Source organism: Echinops telfairi, unplaced genomic scaffold, assembly GCF_000313985.2.
Source record: "Echinops telfairi isolate 266 unplaced genomic scaffold, ASM31398v2 ScPeMD7_1;HRSCAF=3_0, whole genome shotgun sequence".
In the NCBI taxonomy this organism is placed as follows: domain Eukaryota; kingdom Metazoa; phylum Chordata; class Mammalia; order Afrosoricida; family Tenrecidae; genus Echinops; species Echinops telfairi.
The window spans coordinates 84,217,834-84,224,820 of NW_022103896.1; positions in this window are offsets into that span (position 1 = coordinate 84,217,834).

Genomic DNA, 6,987 nt, shown 5'->3' on the forward strand with positions numbered 1-6,987 from the left:
CCTGGGATTCCATGATGCTCACCTTCCCAACACCATCGCTGAAGACAAAATAGGTGCATAAGTAAATGTAATGAAGCAAGCTGATGGTGCCTGTCTATCAAAGGATATAGCATCTGGGGGTCTTAAAGGCTTGAAGGTAAACAAGCGGCCAACTAGCAGGGAAGCAAGAAAGCCCATATGGAAGAAGCACACCAGCCTATGTGATTATGAGGTTTTGATGTGATCAGGTATCAGGCATCAAAGACCCAGAACAAAAAATCATATAAATGTGAATGAAGGGGAGTGCAGAGAGGAGACCCAAAGCCCATCTGTAGACAGATGGACACCCCCTTACCAAAGGGTCACAAGGAAGAGATGAGCCAGTTAGGGTGCAGTATAGCACCGATGAAAAATATCTTCCCCCTAGTTCTTTAATGCTTCATCCCCACCACCCCCGCTATCCTGACCCTAATTCTACCTTACAAATCTGGCTAGACCAGAGCATGTACACTGGTACAGATAAGAGCTTGAAACACAGGGAATCCAGGACAGATAAATCCCTCAGGATCAATAATGACAGTATTGATACCAGGAGGGTAAAGGTAAGGCAGGGGGTGGGGGGTGGGGTGGAGAAAGGTGAAACTGATCACAGTGATCTACATATAATCCCTTCCCAAGGGGACGGAAAACACAAAAGTCGGTGAAGGGAGACATCAGTCAGTGTAAGGCATGAAAAAAAAAATTATAAATTATCAGGGGTTCATGAGAGATGGAAGGTGGTGGAGGGAGGGGAAAAAATAAGGAGCTGATACCAAGGGTAGAAAGAAAATGTTTTGAAAATGATGATGGCAATGTACAAATGTACACATATGTACAAATGTGCTTGGCACAATGGATGGATGTATGGATTGTGATAAGAGCTTTCTGAGCACCCAATAAAATGATAAAAAAATACTCATAATAAGATGAAATAAAATAGCAGCTTCCACAATAGGTCCAAGCATAATAAAGAGTATGAAAATGGAAAAAAGAAAAAGATTTATATTAAGAAATGTTTTACCCAGTTGCAGAATTAAGTGAGTCCAGTCTAGGTCAAGCCAGGTTTTCCTGACTCATGGAAGCTAGCAAACAGGAAGCAGAATGATGAAGCGGTGATACCGGAGGGCATCCAGCTGCATGAATCCATGATTGGTGGTCTGTTGATGACTCCCGGGATTGGCATGCAACACAAAGGCGATTGAGGAACCAGCCACAAGATCCAGCTGCAGCAGAAGGCAAAAAGCCACAGAGGATTCTATGTGGTCCCTCTGGCACCACGGTTCACGTATCATTTGCTGTACTGTGATGGTTTGTGTGTTGCAGTGATACTGGAAGCTATGTCTCTCTCCTACAAAAAGGTTGATAAAATTAAGGCGGTGTCTTCAGGCTGTGATCCAATTGATAGCTTGGGCACAGCGCCACCCTTACTGAATGTCTAGTTGACATCATCCCTAGTCATGCACAGCTCCGTTCCAGGTGGGTGTTAGGAATGTAGGCTTATTTAGTCTTGGTCCTGTGCCAGTAGGAGTAGTTGCTTTCTTGTGTCCTGCTGAAAGGGATGAGAGAGCTGAAGGGTCACTCAGGGATATTCATGCTCAGAGACAGGAATAACTTACAAGTGTGAGTGCAACTTCTGTCCGCATGCTATTGACTGGAATTAGTCACGTACTTCCAACCTAGTTCTAAGAAAGTCTGGGACATGTGGGAAAGCACATGGACATTGAATCAGCATTAAACATTTCACTTAAAAACAGTATTGGAGTCAAGCATAGAGATAGATACATTTTATAAACTCAGGGATGGGGAATAATTTTTAGAGTCATTTGGCAAAGAAAAAACAATAAAGAGAAAAGTAAATATGACTACAGAGAAGCTTAAAACATTAACCAGTGAAAAATATAAAAGACATAGTCAATAAATAACTGACAGACTGAGACAATAACATACAAATAAATAACAAAGGTTAAAATTCCTAAGATGCAGAGTTCTTTTTTTCCTTTTGTTTTTTTTAATTAAATAATCATTTTATTAGGGGCTCATACAACTCATCACAATCCGTACATACATCATTTGTGTCCAGCACATTAGTACATATGTTGACTTCATCATTCTCACAACACCCGCTTTCCACTTGAGCCCTTGGTGTCAGCTCATTTTCCCCGCTCCCTCCCCACTACCCCCTCCACCTGAACCCTTGATAATTTATAAATTATTATTATTTTATCATATCTTACCCCATCCAACGTCTCCCTCACCCAGTTGTCCGCTGTCCGTCCCCCAGGGAGGAGGCCATATGCAGACCTTGTCATCTGTTCCCCCTTTCTCCCTCTCCTTCCCTCCACCCTCCCGCCATCGCCACTCTCTCCACTGGTCCTGGGGGGTTCATCTGTCCTGGGTTCACTGTATTTCCAGTTCCTATCTGTGCCAGTGTACATGCAGAGTTCTTATAAATGAAGAAAAAATAAAGAAATCAATAAATAAGATATCAACAGTTCAAAAGCACAACAATTCAATAACATAAGTATTTTGTGCTAATAGCATAAAAATAGAAAAAATATAATTTTCAGTAGGAGTCTGATGAATCATGTATAGTGTTTCTCAAAAATATACCATGCAGTCATTAAAGGAGAACAATTGAGATCTATATTGTTATAAGTGTAGGTATGTACCTAAAAATCTTTATTGAAATTCTAATGTTACACTTGTGAATTATTAAGTAGTTCATAACTGAACATGATGGGTTCTAAACCTAATAATTCCTGAGTTAAAAAAAAGAAAAGGATATAAGGGGATGATAGAAGTCAAGCAACAAATAAATGCTGATAGAATACCAAGGAATAGCAAAGAGTGCCAATTGCTGCAGACATACACAAACTAGAAATGATTTTACAGAAGAAACTGGAATAACTAAGATCAAAACTTGGATTAACTTCCAGACTGTGGACAAAAATGAATTTCTGTTCCATAAAGCCAATTTCTTGTAGTATTTTTGCTACAGTAGCTCTAGCAAACAAATACATCCACACCCTGTCATGAGTAGATGTATCCATTACATATAAGTGGGGAAAAGAGATGGAGGTCATTATGGATAGCTTGGTTGTTACGTTGGACAAAAATGATAGACACTGCTGATATAAAAATATAACAAAGAGAAGAGTATGGACAAAATATAACATCATTAATCTCTGAAAAATGGGAGCCATTCATTTTATAATTCATGTAGGTTTTAAAGTGATAACTTAAACGTTTTTTGTGTACTTCTGCATTGCTTAAATTAAAAAAAACTCCAATTCATTAATATTAATTCATCCACCCCTCTGCCTACCCATTAATTCTATTCTAGCTAAGTATCCACTCGCAGGCACTGTGTTTGCCAGTTAACATGTAGTTTAGCTCAATGGGAACAAGAAGAAACATGCCCATATGTTTTTTCCTCCTTTAATAGACCATTTATTTTAAAACAAACCAACAAAACACAAAAAGTTTGGTTCGAGGGTCCTCACATCACCATCTGGTTTGGTTTCCCTCTGCCCTGGCCTTTGTCTGCCCTGGGGATGACAGATTAGTTGGGGACATCCTTTAGAGTAGGAAATGGGGTCAATAAAATTTGCACCAGGATTTCCAATTTAGTAGCATCCAAATCAGGACGTCCGAAAATAAAATTTGTTTCAAAAATAGATGAGGAGGGGAAAAAAACAGGTTTGAAAACAATTAATCCTCTTATGTCACTGATTCTGTGCGAAAGCTTGATTAAAAATAAAATCAGCTCCTTGCTCAGGTGCAATGTGTTGCTGAAAGCAGAAAAGCGGAACACAAATCATGCAAAGAATCAACTGTGACACTAGACACTGCAGAGCAAAATAGGAAGGTGTTCATGGGGAGGCAGATTTTCCATTTGTGAACTGCTGTATGGATTCTGTATTAATTGGAATTGGCTTGTATTCTAGAATTCTTTGGGAGCCATCAATCGATTCCTCTCCCTGGTGAAATGGGTCCCTGGGTGGTAGAGTTGGCTAGTGGACTAGGCATCATGAGCCTAGAGGCACCTTGGAGGAAAGGTCTGTCAATCTTCAGAAAAATCAGCCATTGAAAACCCTTTGGAGCACATCGTTCTGCTCTCACACACATAAACTCATTATTGTGAGCGGATGCTGACATGATGGCTTTTTCTTTTGTTACCAGGTCAGTGAATGGAACTTCTATAACAAAGAATGATAAAGTCTTCCATGGCTGTTATATAGGAAATTGAACCATATCAGCTTTTAGCCTAGCACATTTGTTTCCACGGACACATTATTGTGGGTGCATGGACGTTTGCATGTGTGCCTGCACGAGTTCTTTCCCTGTAGGAACCTGCATCTGCTTTATGCACAATTATACTGAAGTCATCAACTCAGCGTGCAGAAGGGACAGGGAACAGGCCCCTCTGGCACCACGGTCCACGTGTCACTTGCTGTACTGCGATGGTTTGTGTGTTGCAGTGATACTGGAAGCTCTGTCACTATCATTTGAAATATCAAGAGTCCCTCATGGTGGACAGGTTTCAGAGAGCTTCTAGAAAAAGACAGGCTAGGAATGAAGGCCTGCAGTTATTAGGCCATGAAAACCTGATGAATCACAACAGAATGTTGTCCAGTATCTTGCTGAAAGACAAACCCTGTAGTAGCTGGAAAAAGAGTCCTAAGAATACCAATAATTGTGAGGATGTCCATGTGAGCTTTAGCCTCCACAAGCCTGAAACTAGAAGAACGAGATAGTATTCAGCTGCCACTGCCGAAAGGGATCCGCTGCGAAAGGGATCATTCTAGGAGATCCTGAATTGAGTGGTAGATAGGATGGGATAAAAGTAAAAATCATTTATTGGAACTCCCAGGCTTACTGATCTAAGAGAGGTACATGGAAGCACCAAGACTTTGCCCCTTAGATACCTTTTAGGCCTGAAACATTACTTACCTCCATGGCTCAACTTTTCAGCCGGAGGACAGGTCTACAAAGTGGTGTTCATTCCATTCATGACTGAAGAGGCACCATTCGCCCAGTGCTGAAGCTAAGAAGGCAGGAGGAAACAGAAAAGGGCGGGGGACAATGGGAAACACAGGAGAAGGTGGGCTGAGTGCTATTAGAGTGTGAGGATGGCAATCAGTGTTATGAAGAAAAAGGTGTAAATTGCTGAATGGAATACTAATTTTCTCTGTAAACGTTCACCAATCAAAATAAATAAAAATGCTCAAGGCCAAGAGCTATGAGGGAAAGGTAAATTAAAACCATAATATACATGCCCAATTTTAAGAAAACCCAAACCCATTGTCACTGAGTGGATGCTGACTCATGACAACATTAGAGGACAACTAGAAGTATCCTGTAATCTTCGCAAAAGCAGATGACCACATGGGATGCAGTTGATGGGGTTGAACCGGGGAACTTTAGCAGCCAAGTGCAGCTCCTTACACACCCTTAAGAATACCTTCCTATTGGGGTGAGGTGCCACTGAGTTAGTTCCGAATTATTTCAAGCCAGTAGACAAAAGAACAAAGCACTGTCTGGCTTTCTTGCACCCTCTCAATCATTGCTATGTTTGAGCCCATTACTGCAGCCAATATGACAGCATATTGTTCTGGGTGTCCTCATTTTAACTGATAAGCGCTCTTCTGTAGGGACTTGTCACTGCAGTATGTCCAAAGCATGCAAAACCAAATCTCAGCACCTTCCTTTCTCAGGTACTTTGATGACTGAAGTACACCTGACCCAAGCCACAGACTTTTGCATTGCTGGGCAGCACAAATAGGAAGATTGGAGAAAAATGAAGGCATTTAAATTATGGTATTGGTGAAGCATATTGAATATGCTATTGAGTGCCAGAAGAAGAAATAAATTGATCTTAGAAGAGTTATGATCAGGATGCTCCTTAGAAGCAAGGGTACAGATCCTTTGTCTTGTTTACTGTAGATAAATAATCAGGAGAGAGAGGAAAAAGAAGCCCATGAGAAGGATTGGTACAATAGCCACAATAATGGGCTCTGACATGCTGAGTCATACGGTGTCACATGATGAAGCAATATTTAGTTATATAATTCATAGCTTGCCAGGAATCAGAGCCAACTTAATGGCAATGAAGAACAATGATCAAATAAGGACAGGGCCTTTAAAGCTGGGGTAGGAGGAGCAAGGATGAAACTTTTTTAACCCAAAAGAAACTCCTCAGATACAATAAGTTTGGTATATAATACATATACAATAAGTCTGACATAATTTACTCTTTTGAGCAATACGGTGTTTTTCCAAAAGAGCAGAATATTCAGCAACTTTGTACAAGAGGATATAGATATTTACAAAACATTAAACATTAAAAATCTGTTTGAACATTTATTTCTCAAGGCAGTTTATTCATAATGCTACAGAACTTGATCGGGTAGGTAGAAAGTGACCGTGGACTCTCCCAGGCCTGAAGGCATCCAGACTAACCTGCAGGAAACTACTCAAAATAGGCATTCACTTCACTGGGGGAGGGGGGAGGGAAAAACAAAACATCTTATTCACTCAACTCTTGGTGTAAATTATTTTAGTGTGGATTTATTCATGTCAAATTGGTAAATATAAAATAATTTTGTAAACCACTTCTTGTATTTGAGTGAGATGGGAAATTTAATTGCCAGGTGTCAGACTCATCAGAAGGCTGTAAGTGACTTGAGATAAGTCTGTCTTCATTTTACAAAGTCATTTATGCACTATCATTACAGAGATTCAAAATCATCACTGACACTATTTCATTTCACTGTCAGAGAAACAAGTGTTGGATGGCTAAACACACGTTTGCTGGTTCAAACCTATTAGCTGCTCCGTGTAAAAAACACAAGGCTACCTGTTCCTGTAAAGATTCATAGTCTCACAGGCCCTACCTAGGGTCAGAATCAACTCCATGACAACAGCTTGTATCTTTTTGCAAAAGACATATTAGATCTAGGTAGGGGG